At 27.4% G+C, this 14429-nt stretch overlaps 1 protein-coding gene across 2 annotated transcripts in view; it reads left to right on the top strand.

Annotated features, from left to right (window-relative positions):
• Positions 1–14429, top strand: part of LOC123290519 — a 142267-nt gene that overhangs the window by 105365 nt on the left and 22473 nt on the right. The window contains exon 1 of one of the 2 annotated variants that reach the window (XM_044870740.1): positions 14083–14185. The exons of the other annotated variant lie outside the window; for it this stretch is intronic. The gene's annotated coding sequence lies outside the window, so the exon portion shown is untranslated. Of the gene's footprint in view, positions 1–14082; positions 14186–14429 lie in introns of those variants that run through there. 2 annotated transcript variants of the gene reach the window in all.

The following is a 14429-nucleotide window of genomic DNA, read 5'->3' as shown; positions in this document are numbered from 1 at the left end:
TTTTCTGTTTTATCCATCGCTGTTCGATCAACCTTAATACTTCAAAGTGTATACTTTACAGTGTCCTAGATAATAAAATGTTCTGGTGAACCCTGTACAAAATGCATAAACAAATTTCCAAAAAAAAAAAAAACGAACACCAAAACATAATAAATTTGTATTATTTAATTTCCCTCGATGAATGTTCTCTATTATCTTGGAAATGAAATTTCACATTCGAAACCGAACAACAACGAACAAAATACATTGCATATGTTTATACATGGGGGTAGGTACACCATGTTCCAGTGGGAATGCAATGGAATACATTAAAAATCATATGTCATTTTAATTTTGTTCAAGTAGTCAATAGATATAATAGGATGGATGGTTTGTTTCTTGTTTCTGGTTCTATTGTCTGCGAAAAGTCATTTAAACTTTATAATAAGTTTAGAAGATTCTATGTCTTGTGATACAATCTTTATTATACAGAATGTTTTTTTTAAGGTGACATTGCTTGCAACTCGATATAAAATTTAATAGAGGAAAATGCTTCAACCTAAAAATTTTAGTTTCAAAGGAACACATCTTATACCGGCATCGAATTCGATCTAAGTTTTCAAGTTCAATACGCAAACATTTTTTTTCACCCCCAACATGTCGGGAAATATGCATACTGGCCTACATCTTAAACATGCCAGTTTAACGACTATGTGGTTTATTATGCTAACGCTCCAATGTCCAAAGTTTTCGCAAGTAAAAATGTTGTAGGTTACACTGAAATGAAGTCACTCACGAGGTTTTGCGAGTGTGTTATTCACGAAACCATACCCCCAACCCTCTGCTCTGTAAACTATATCATTAGTTGTAAAAAAATAATTCAAAAATGATTACTAATTTGTCTTTCCGTTTCGATACCGTTATACTACCTTGAATACAAAGTTATTGTTTTAGGCTCAAATCCATCACAGCTTGTTTTCTAGTCAACATTTACAAAAAACAAAAAGTTATTTCCTTGTTAAAAAAACTTAATTTTATCAAACAGTAATAAATCAATTCAGAAAAAGGGAAAAATCATTAAAATCAGAGGGAAATATTTGTAGAAAAGTTATAATTATGGTAATTGTTATTTTCACAACTATATGGGTTAGTAAATATAAAAAAAATCATAGCGCAAGAGTTGCGTTAGCTAAGCGTTCCCTCAGAGATTGAAAAAAGTAACACATTTTTTTTTAAATCGAATATTTTTGCATATTAATTTTTCAAGAATTTTATTTCGAAAACTAAGAAGAGAAAAAATTACAAAGTACTTTTTTGGTTAAAACTGATAAAAAAATACAAAAATATTTTTTATTTTGCCATGCTAAGCGCATTCCCATTAGCAGTCCACCAGCGATACCACTGATCCACCAGGCAACTTGTGAGCTTTGTGCCTTCTCCCCATCCCAAAAGTGTCACTCCATGACAGTCACTTTTGTTGGGCACCCTACCCCAAACGTACTCAAAGTACCTAGTCAAGTTTCGAAAACAAAGTTGCCCATCGTTTTCTCTGCTCGTCTGCTCTTTTCTATTTTGGGACTATCATGAGGCCCGAAGTCTACTGCTTTTCGATATTCCAATCCATGTAGAAAAAATTTGCTGGAAACTTTTATAACACTTATTCTGTATAAATATTAATGAACTTACATATTTTTCGCAACGAAGGTGCGAAACAAGCGTGAATTTAGAAAATTATCAGAGAAAACTACAAATATTTTTCAAACATTTGTTCTGCTGGGCCATTAACCATAAGGTTACACATCCTTTGTATAAAATAAACCATGATGGTATCTTTAAAGATCAACCATCAAGGAATTTAAAAAAAATTTACAATATTCAAGCTGCTTGTCATAAGTTTCCATTTATGAAAGGATTATCTTATTATAGAAAATATGGTTTCGTATTGTTCGAACTTTAATTCTAGTTTTAGAAAATTACATTATCATAGTTATTATAGATTAGATAATGTTCTTAGAAACTAAATTATAAAGCCATGTTCACATTTTAATATTTAGTTTAGTAAAGATATTCAAATTTGGGACATAAAGAACAAATGGCCGTAAAAATACGGAATCGTTTTTTCCTTATCTTTGTAAGTTTTTTAGTTTATGGTTAAGGGCAAAATAATTGAAACATAAAGTACTTGTGATCATTGATCAATAGTGCAGTGGTCTGTTTTGAATCAAAACTTTTTATCCAAGGTAAATGATGGTGCATCTTTTCAAACTGGAAAATGATGTAACAAAAAATGCACTAATAGGAAGATATTTAGGTCGAATATGATTGAAAATACAGATCTTAAGAATCAACCTGAAAATAAATAAATAGCAAAAGCTCAAATTTTTTACATTTATTTTCTTTGAAACCACAAATACATGAACAATCACTCTCTTGTGTTTAAACTTAGATTGGTGAATTCAATATAAATACAGTGTGGACTCCTTAAAATGAGCACTTGTCAAGAACCCAAAGACAGATCCAAAATTCCCTGTAATGAAGGTACAACTGTCTACTCCGCATGTAAATGGCAACAAACATTCCAGAATTAGTAATAAAACTCAACATTGTGAAGATGTTCGGGGGCGAACTGTGTGTGCTGTTACAAACAAAAGTGCTGAACAACAAATTACTGAAGTTTGTTAAACATTCTTATGAATTAAGTTCTACAACAAATTCCAAGTAATTTTTCAAACATGATTAATGTGGAGCATGGATATCCAGTAATAGTACAATATAAGTTGAACCGCTTACAATTACCTGAAAAATAAGAAAAATCGAATATGGAGCCCTTAAAAGCGTCAGGAATATGCACTGCTAATACTTACAGAAATAATTAAGGACCATCTTATTGTAAAAAAGTTCATGGCATTAAAATTTAAATCACGAGCTGATGCAAAAGTTATTAAAATTTTTAACTGAAATAAATTCAATGAAGAAAAATTAGCTTTAAAGTTTAATTAAAACAATTAAATTTAATTATGTTGAAACTAATTCACTAACATCTTGTTTGACTCCATACGGTAACGATTGATCCAAAATATTTGCAGCCAATATTTTTGTTTTCTTCGCCTACAAAAAATCATAAAAATTATGCAACAACGTTAGAAAGCGTTAGAGTTATTTAAAAAAAAACCCAAGAATCAATCATGTGTCTCCAGAAATTCTTAGCTACCTTCTAAAACTAGAAAACGGTTAAGGATATTTGAAATTCGGTGCTCTTTGAACGGGCCATTATACAAACCTGTTTTGCAGTGAAAGATGCAACTCCAACTGTTAAAATACATCGAATTGCAAAAGATAAGCCCCATTGAACAACAAGAAGCCTTCCTGATTTGATGTCCTTTATCAGATAAGTATTATGCCATAAAGAGTACGTACTCAAAAGTAAATTAATAGCACAAATAATTAACCAAATAAATAAATGATAAAAAAAACATGAATTTAACATTTCAAATGTAAAACAATATTGACGATAACATTTATGTATTGAATGAACATAATTAAATTTATGTTGTTGAATTATGTATTGTTTTAACATTTTATTAATTATGTTAAAACGTTTACCAAGCAAATAACATAAAATAATAAATTCTAATTCACATAAATTTGATGTTAAACTGTTTAAATTGTTATAAGTTATTGTAAAACTTGGATGTTGATAACTAAAAAAATGAAACATTATTAAATATAATTGTAATAAAAATATTAAACAAAAAGCTGTTAAAACAAATTTCTTATTATTTTTCATGAAATTATTTTTATTATTATTAATTGTTATTAATTGTTCATCAGCTAAATGCCATGTTTTTAATAATTTTGATAAAATATTTGGTAAATAAATTAATGATAATAAACGACATAAAATTACTTCCAATGATTTTAACAAAGTATATGTTAATGTTAAATAAATTTCATAATTTATGTTTAATTCATTTTTATGCTGTTTTTTAATATCTCCATAGAAATATTTTGGTATCATTGTAAAATGTAAAATATTACTCGTTAATAAAATAATTGTATAAATTAATTTTAATTTATGAATATAAATTGTTTTATAATTATCATTGTATGATAATATTGTTATTCCAAATATTGTTGTTAATTTATTAAATGTTTTACATATTTTATAAATTGTTAAATTATTATTTTTATGTTTTATTTTCAACATATTTTTAAATGAATTATTTTATGTTGCTATTACAAGAAATTGATCTAAAATGTTAAAACTTTTATGAATATTTTTATTTTAAATATTTTTTTTAATCATTTAAATATAATTGAAGCCTCATTGTTCATGATATTAAAATATGAAAATGTTTTTGAAAGGATAAACTTTTATAGGGCGGATAAAAATGTTAAAATTCCATTAAATTAATGTTTTTTTTTAAATTTATTTATTTATTTTTATCATTTATTTTAATCAAATTCAATTTAAATAATGTTTAAATAATAAAAGCTTATTATGTTTAAATTGCATTTTTAATAATTTAGAATTATTCATGAATTGAATTGAATTAAATATTGAATCCTCGGTCACCTTGACGATAATGCGTTTTTTTACACTTTTTTTTTTTTAAAATGATTTTGACTTTTTAGTTTAAGCGTGAAAGCGAAACAAACAAACAAACATGCTTTACTTTCGCATTTATAATATACAGGGCGTTCTGTTATTAACTGCAGATCGTTGGCCTACAGAATAAGCTCATAAAGACGAACAAAAAAGCTCTTTACCATATTTCGATCTGAGGCCAAATTCGGGAGATGTGCCTATGGGAAAATAGAAAGATTTATGAAATCACAAACCTATCAAATTCATTAAATTAGTAGATGTCACTTAGAGGAGACTATCATAAAACAATAATTAATTTAATTGGGTAGAGAATACTAAAAAAAATATTTTGTTGTTATTATTTATAAAGAAAGCAAAAATATAAATCACCAAGAGCCAGTTAGATGTGGGAGGTATCAAATTATATATTAATATAGGTACGGGGCAGGGGGAATAAATTGTGTAATACAGAACACAAAATATTAAACATTGTATCACTTTACAACTTCAACGCACAACTTACATACTTTGGTTTGTGTCGGTGTATGCGTATCTCAGCATATATTTATCAAAACGGACAATTGTCCGTATTGCCAAATATATGCCTAACGTATGTGATATTCGCACGATTAGTTGCGTACAACACTTAATTTACCAAGAAACGTAATGTAGCTTTTAATGGGTTAGTTTTTATAATAACAAAAGTAGCCAAATAGAGTTTTTTTGTAATAATTTTGCATTTAGAGACGCCTTCCACTTTGATAAAACACATCCTCTCATTAAGTAGTGTTTTATTGGTTTCATTCAAAATGTTATTGAACTGTGATTCGCTAAAGATATATTAATTTATTTTGTTAATTATCTCGCAAAGTAGGCCTGAGATCCAAAAGTGGAAAATAACTTTTTCCTTCGTCTTTATGAGCTTATTCTGCAGGATAACGATCTGCAGTCAATAACAGAACGCCCTGTATAGAGATAAAAGCTTGTTACAAACCTGTCTTGCAGTAAATGATGCAATTCCCACAATTAAAATAGATCGGATGAAATAAAATAATGCCCATTGAACTCCAACAAAAGTTTCATTTTTAAAATTACTTTCCGCAAACGAACTGTTCCACATAAAGTACAAATTAATAAGTAAATTAAATGCAGTCATAGTTAACCAGATAAATAAATGATAAAAGAAACACGAATTTAACATTTCAAATGTAAAACAAAATTGACGATAACATTTATGTATTGATTGTACATAATTAAATTTATGTTGTTGAATTATGTATTGTTTTAACATTTTATTAATTATGTTAAAACGTTTACCAAGTAAATAACATAAAATTATAAATTCTAATTCAGAAAAATTGCATAAAAAACTGCTTAAATCATTGTAAATTGTTACAAAAGTTACTTGTCGAGAATTATAAATTGTAGTTATAATTAAATTTAATTGCATTATTAATGTTAAAAAAAATGAATTTAAACAAATTTTTTTATTATTTTTCATGAAATCATTTTTATTATTATTAATTTTTATTAATTGTTCGTCAGCTAAATGCCATGTTTTTAACAATTTTGGTAAAATATTTGGTAGATAAATTAATGATAATAAACGACATAAAATTATCTCGAATGATGTTAATAATTGAAATGTTAATATTAAATAAAAGTCCTGCAATTTTTTCGATTCATTTTCATTATTTTTTTCAGTAGGTTCATAGAAAAATGTTGGTTCCGTAATTAAATGGAAAATATTACTCGTTAACAAAATAATTGTATAAATTAATTTTAATTTATGAATATAAATTGTTTTATAATTATCATTGTATGATAATATTGTTATTCCAAATATTGTTGTTAATTTATTAAATGTTTTACATATTTTATAAATTGTCAAATTATTATTTTTATGTTTTATTTTCAACATTTTTTAAATGAATTATTTTATGTTGCTAATACAAGAAATTGAATCAAACTGTTCAAATGTTTAAAAATTCTATTTATTTATATTTTATCATTTATTTTAATCAAATTCAATTTAAATAATGTTTAAATAATAATAAAAGCTTATTATTGAATGTATTATAATAATTATATAGCTCAACTCATGCGTATTTCAGTAAGAAATTTTTCGAGAATAATTAAGAAGAAAACTTTCTGTGTGAGATTTTTGGAAAATAATACTTTTAGAGATTTTCTTTTTCTAAACCAATGATATCTGAAATATTTTTCAAAATATCGAAAATTGAAAATTTTGTTTAATTATTTATCTTTCGATATTTCTAAAATCAAGGCAGTTGTCGAAAAATTGTATTCTTATTTTACGTCTACATTCATGAAGTTATAACAAAAGTCATCATCAAAATTGAAAATCAGGTATAAATAAAATTTGAACCCTAGTCTAAATTTGCCTTGGTGCTCGTACTACCTTAATGGGGAATTCGCTAAGCGTATGCAGTTTCTATCATGATAAATTTTTACTTGATTTATATTTTCACATAAATGAATAAATTTTGTTCATTTGGAATAAAAATTTGTAAATGTTGAATATAACGAAAATTAATTAACTGTAAACAAATTAGATTAAAAATGTTTTTTAAATTATTGAAAATAATTATAAACAATGGACGCACAATCAATGAAAGAATTTTAATTTTACACTACTAAACTTTTACTATAATAATAAGATAAAAATGATCAACAGAGGTCCATTCCACCTTTTGGATTTTAGGATACCAAAGCCTGAAAAACTGCGAAAATCCATGATAGTGGGATCTGGAAAACTTTCCAAATAAAACTACCAGATGACTCTACTTTACAGAATGTTCGATTTACATCTAGGCATATAAATATCACGAGTATGACAAAGTACATGTGTTAAGCAATGCATCTAAGGAAGAAGTATTATATAGATGTTATATGAAATTGCAAAAATGACTTGTATCGTGGCTTATCTCTTGTAGTTCATCTATCCAACTAAGAAACTCCCATTCCCCAAGCGTTTTACAACTATCCCAACGCATATCGAAGCTTCAACATATGTATATAAATAATACCTCTCACTTAGATGCATTTCTTAATACATGTATTCTGCCATGCTCGTGATATTTATATGCCTAGATGTAAATTGAACATTCTAAATTCTTTGAATGATAGTTTCTCCCAAGGAATGCTGTTATATTTGCATCGTTTGCAACTTTCTACAACTGAACCATGGCACTTCACGTGATAGCATATACACAGGCAGATCTTCTTGAAACCATTTAAATAAAATGAACTTTTTTACAATAAAGTTTTTTCCCTTTTGTTCAGCTTCACTAACCTCAAATTATTTTTCATATATTACAACATTTTATTTTTATTATTATTATGAATTATAATCATAATAATTCTTCTATCTCTAACTTCCATCATTTCATTCGTAGGTATTATTAAAATTAGTAAATATAACTAACATATTGTAAGTTTATTTTTATCATCCTACAATGTGTTACAAAATTAACGCAACAGATAATTTAACTAGATAATACAAGTTTCTGAATTAAAACTTTATTGATTTAAAACATTGTAACCGTGAAAAATATCCATTTTAAGAATTCTTGTATACATTTGTGGCCCGTGGACACGATGGAGGAGGGTTTTGTGGGTCTAGCAACCCTCCGTTCTCAATTTGTACCAGCATTGTAGTCCTTACTTCTCTGTTTTTAAAGTGCAACTGACTCAAAAATGCATACTTCGTTGTCGATTTTGTTTTAACGTGATTAATTTTATCCGATTCGAAATTATTTTCTTTTGATTTTTCGCACCCAGTTCCAAAAGACACTAAAATGGCCAAGTAGAACTCAATTGACTTTTGGAACTCATTTACACAAATAGAACTAGACATGGAATTGCGAAAGTCAAGGCCCACGTCAAAACAGACTCAACTTTCGAATGTACAGAATGGTTGAAAAGTATTCCCGGATCACAATCTACATATTTACTGGATCGATTTTTGAATTTTCTCAATATTTTATCCAAATTTTGCTTGTTTTTTTCTCAATAAAATGAAAAATTTTGATAAAGACTCTTGCGCTCAAATTTTTGAACCATACTCGTTAATTTTTCACGTTGATTCTCGTTACATCTAGATCAGCAAAGTTCAAATTTAAGTCTTGTCGGATAGGACGTTTAAATATGTGCAATGAAAATGTGTTTCCGAAAATCTCCCAAATCCTTTACGTACCTGGCAGTCTCCTGTTCAACTTTGCATCGTCCAAAAACATGTCTTAGATCGGCGATGTCTGAAGATTGACTAAACGTTTTAGCCTTGCTTAATATACGTAGCGGTCTCATGGTAATTTATGTAAATGTGTATGAATCAGTCCCAATCCTTAATGATCCTGTAACATTAGAATATGAAAACTAAACAGTTATTATTCCCTATGGACTTTATGTAATAACATATGAGACCTTATATAACTACAGATGGTTTAGTGCTTAAAATGCAAAAAAAAAATGCATTAAAAAAGGCTATCATTGTTTTATGCGTTGAGTTCAGAATCAACGCTAGTTGCAATTTTACTGATAACAAACTTTCTGAAACAATTTCCATTTATTAAAAACTATAGGCAATATTATTAGACAGGGTGTCGCATTTAAGATCAAGACACCATCATATTTTCGTTAAACTAGGTAAATATTTTCGTGAGATAGCGATAATTTTGGTTATGCACGCTACGAAATATCAAATAGAATTTTTACATGAATAGAAGAAATGTATGTAACTTCAATGCACAACTTGGTTAAAAAATATTGACACTTAATCTGAAAAATATTAATAATAAAGAACCAAAGTTTTTACGATATTAAAATGAAGACTTCCCTCTCCGTTTTTGCATTTGCGATCAATCAAAGACAACAGTAGTATAATTTATTTCCCTCTCTCTCATTCTTTACCATTCGTAAAAGCTTAAGGTGGTCTGAATCATTGTTGATATTTTTTTCACTGTGAGTGACTCGTAAGAAATATTATTTTCTACTTTTGAATACAATAAAGCTTATTTTCATTTTTACACATATATTTAACTCTATACAACGAAAATTGATTTCCACAATTTTACTAGATTATTTCAATTTTTATGCTATAGTACTTATCAAAACTGCTTTTTACTTCGATTCAATTTTTAACATATAAATCATTTATTGGGACCGATTCTTCGAAAATTGCATGTAAATCACATAATTTTTTCAAGAAGAATTGTTTGACAAATATAGTTTCGTTTATCGAGCTGGACACAATAACTTTCTCACTGAAATCAGTAATCATAGATAGAGCTATCATCCACAAAACCTCAAACCACCATAAAATTGAAATTAATTAAAACATAAAACTCCTGCAGCATAAAATTTTTAACAAATAAGGTGATAATTCTATACATTTAACCTGACATAATAAACTAGATCATATTGCCACGCTTGGATCGAAAAGTATTCGTATTATTATTTAAAAAATTTTCCAACACAATTTATGAGATTTTGCACGGATTAAAGTCAATAATTGACGCTGACTGAATTGAAGGAAGATTTTAATGTCATATCCATTTGAGTCAGAGTCGCTTTATCATAGTTCAAACAATTTTGGGTCATACTTGTCAAATTTGTGTTCAAAATTAACGTAGCTCTTATGGCCTTCAAGAATGTCGAGTCCTGAACCGGGAATGAAGCACATAAGTGATAGCTAACGAAAACCTGACATTGTAGCTGAAAAAATAACCGAAAATTATTGGGTTTCAAAAAAAATTCCAATAAGATCGGACAAATTTACCTGTGTTATCAAAAAACTGAAATTTTTTTAACTATATGACGTCATCAGAAATATAAAAAATTTAATTTTGCTCTATCACACAAAACGAACTTTAACTCGATTAAGGTCATTCACTTCACATACAATTCTAATCCAACTTCGATTCTGTCATTAAGCTTTGAATTTCTTACTAAGGTTTTATAATCATATATTTTTCAACATTCATACGCCAATATAAGTTATACTATATCTACGTAGTTTGTATAGCGTGTGGTGCACCCACGCTAATTATAAATTACGTTTTATTTTCACTTCAAGAATACTTTAATATTGGGTGAGTTTTTAAACTCTTTCCACTTTTATATTTCGAGAACGACATCTTTAATTAGTCGGGCACAACGGATATTTTTTTTCAACACTTGATTAAGGTTTTGACTTTCACTTAAATAGTTTTTTCTTTTTTAAATTCCATCGACTTGTTTTGGAGAAATTTATTAATCCATTTACCCTTTTTAACACAAATCCAATGTTAAATGTGCCTATTTTTGAAGTCTAGTCCCTTTTACATTTATAAGTCGTTTCATTATCATTTTATAAGTCGTTTTCATGGAAATTCCAATTTTTGGTATTCGTACAGTCACCATACATTTCAGCCTTAATTATATTCGTTTAAAAACGACCAACTACAAAAATATTTACTATGTTTCATTTTAAACAACAAAATTAACTTAATTTTTTATCTTTTAGAAAGAAAAGAGTGGAAACTTTTTAACAAAATCATCCTCTATTTGAATATTGCTTGCTAATTATTGTATAAATACAGAAAAATAAAAATCTGCATCTATTTAATGAATCAACGAATCTAATTCTGCTTTTTTAATTTTATAAAATTAATGAACAACAAAAAACAAATGTTCATTAATTAATTATTAAAAGCGAAATATATTCTCGTTTTTTTTTTTTTAATATTTTATCTAATCAACAACTTTTATTCAGTTTTATTTTTTTTTTAACTCGAAATACAAAATGTTTTTTAAAATATTCTATGTTCAATTCATGAAACAAAAATTTGATTTTATTTTCATTCCCTATATTTCTTCCTAAATACTCAATTATGACAATTTTACACTTAAAAAAAATTGAAAACTGTGCATATATTTTATTGAACTGTGTAAAACAATCCCTTCAAGTGTTATGGAAGGGGATAAGTAAAATGAAGAGAAGTGGAAGCTATAAAGCGATGATTTTCACTTTTAAACCTACTGAAGCAGGCGGGTATCAAGCTAGTAATAATTATAATTGATATGATGTCGGTACTTTCCGCTAAATAAAAGGATCAATTAGGATTATATTCAACTATAATTGATGAATTTGTGGGCCTATATAGAGTGCTTTAGGCACTATTGACACATAATTATATTTTTAAAATTTCAATCGATTATATTTAATATTAAATAAATATACTTAAAATAATTAATAATAGATTAAATGCAAATAAATAAAATAATTAGTTATGTTAAATTTATTTATACAGAGCGTTCTGTTATTGACTGCAGATCGTTATCCTGCAGAATAAGCTCATAGAGACGAAGAAAAAGTTATTTTCCACTTTTGAATATGAGACCTACTTTGCGAGATAATTAACAAAATAAATTAATAAATCTTTAGCGAATCACAGTTCAATAACATTTTGAATGAAACCAATAAAACACTACTTAAAGAGAGGATGAGTTTTATCATAGTGGAAGGCGTCTCTAAATGCAAAATTATTATAAGAAAACTCTATTTGGCTACTTTTGTTATTATAAAAACTAACCCATTAAAACCTACACTACGTTTCTTGATAAATTAAGTGTTGTACGCCACTAATCGTGCGAATATCACATATGTTAGGCATATATTTGGCAAGGCGGACAATTGTCCGTTTTGATAAATATATGCTGAGATACACATACACCGACACAAACCTATGTATGTAAGTTGTGTGTTGAAGTTGTAACTGGCTATTGGTGATTTATATTTTTGTTTTCTTTATAAATAATAACAAGAAAATATTTCTTTAAGTATTCACTACCCAATTAAATCAATTATTGTTTTATGGTAGTCTCCTCTAAGTGACACCTACTAATTTAATGAATTTGATAGGTTTGTGATTTCATAAATCTTTCTATTTTCCCATAGGCACATCTCCCGAATCTGGCTTCAGATCGAAATTTGGTAAAGAGCTTTTTTGTTCGTCTTTATGAGCTTATTCTGTAGGCCAACGATCTGCATTTAATAACAGAACGCCCTGTATACAGAATGTTGTTTTTAACTTGACATAGGTACACGTGAAATAGTCGCATCAATGAATGTTTTTGGTCGGGAGTTCTCAATAACATCTCAAATTTTTATTTAAAATCATGTCAGAGGTGAGATTTAGAAGTCATATCTACACGCATAAGAAACTAACATATTTCAGTTATAAAATATTCAAATGATAGTAATGTTTTATACTAGACTATAAAATGATTGTGATCGGCTCATTTTTAGGCCTTGATTGATTGCCGCTCATCGATTAAAGTTTCAAAATATAAATATAATTCTTGAATACACAAAACACATAATTTTAATAAACTATTGCGTAAGATTATTAACATCCAACAATTTATTGGATATTCTTTAGTCTAGGCGCTGGAACTTTACGTCCAAATACTCCAAATAATTGCAATTGGTCGACGTTTGTATATTGTGGAGAAGTTATTTAAAAAAATTTTAATAAATTTTGTTCTCGTTCGATTTAAAACTTTTATTTTTCCATTTTTTTCATGTTCCATAGAAATTGTCAAAATTTCTTTCATCACGGGAGTAAAGGTATAAGGAAGAAAATAATAACTTCGGAAATTTTCGGGGTTATTCGGGTACTTTCGTTAGTTTAATATAAGTCGTACTCAGTAAATTAAGAAAAAAACTTGTAATAGAAATATGGTGAGATTAATTAAAATTAATTTAATTATTTTGATTATTTCCCTGCTTTAGTATTTCACTCTCAAAATTATTGTAAGTCAAAGTCACCATTTTTATAACTTTATTGTGTACCATAAACTTTATTGTGTGTCTCTTTATCCAAGTCCGCATTGCTCATAGAAGAGGAAGCGAGACGGGTATACGACTCTTCTACCTATCTCAGTTTTTCTAATAGTAATGAGATAGATAGAAAAAAATGTTGTCTCTCTGTCTTACTCGTATTTTTGGTTGTCACTGGTTAGGATGTCACTATCTTATATACAGAAGTATGAGGAACTCCTCTAAGCCACGTTTGTCCATGCCTGATGTAGAGGTTATGATTTACAAATCTCTATTCATCCGAATAAAGATAACGGAAATAATTAATGAACTGGCTCTTTCAATTTAAGGAATACAATGATAGCTACTTCCCCCCGATTTAATTGTAATAGAATGGTTTTCTACGCCTGGACTATTTTAAATGATAACTGATAACAGAATAAACAGAAGAATGATTAGTCGAATTTAAATTTAGTATTTTTTTTTTGTATTTATATAAATAAAATTATTTCCAAATTTATTATTTATTTTAATTATAATTTTAATTTTAGATATTGAGTGTCTATTTTTAATAACAATATATTAATAATAAAATTATTTAATTTTCATAATCAATGTTTAATATGTTTATAATCAGTGGAAAAATTTGAAATTGATTTTGAGAAAAAAGTATTATTTTTTTTTTTTTAAATAAATATCTATCTATCAAAGTGATTTGTGTTTTTGGTTCATTAATGTGTGTACGATCTTGGTTCAGTGATTTTATGTGGAAAATTTATTTGATTTCATTTTAGGTAAGAGATATTTATTGGCTTATATGGGAAAAAAAATTACCTAATTAGTAAAACTAAATCAAATATTACAAAAACATTAATTTCGAATATTAACGCAATGTATTACATAACAAAATCTAAATTTTTTTTTAATAAACTTTAACTCTTTTGAAAAAAAATCTAACGAAGGGTTTTCACCCCTCACCTTGTTACATTTCGAAATTTCTAATGGCACCCTCCAACTTTGTGATACCTCATTTGAGAG

This window comes from Chrysoperla carnea, chromosome 1, assembly GCF_905475395.1.
Source record: "Chrysoperla carnea chromosome 1, inChrCarn1.1, whole genome shotgun sequence".
Lineage (NCBI taxonomy): Eukaryota > Metazoa > Arthropoda > Insecta > Neuroptera > Chrysopidae > Chrysoperla > Chrysoperla carnea.
The sequence above is the reverse complement of the archived record's forward strand: the minus strand, read 5'-3'. Positions and strand labels throughout refer to the sequence as shown.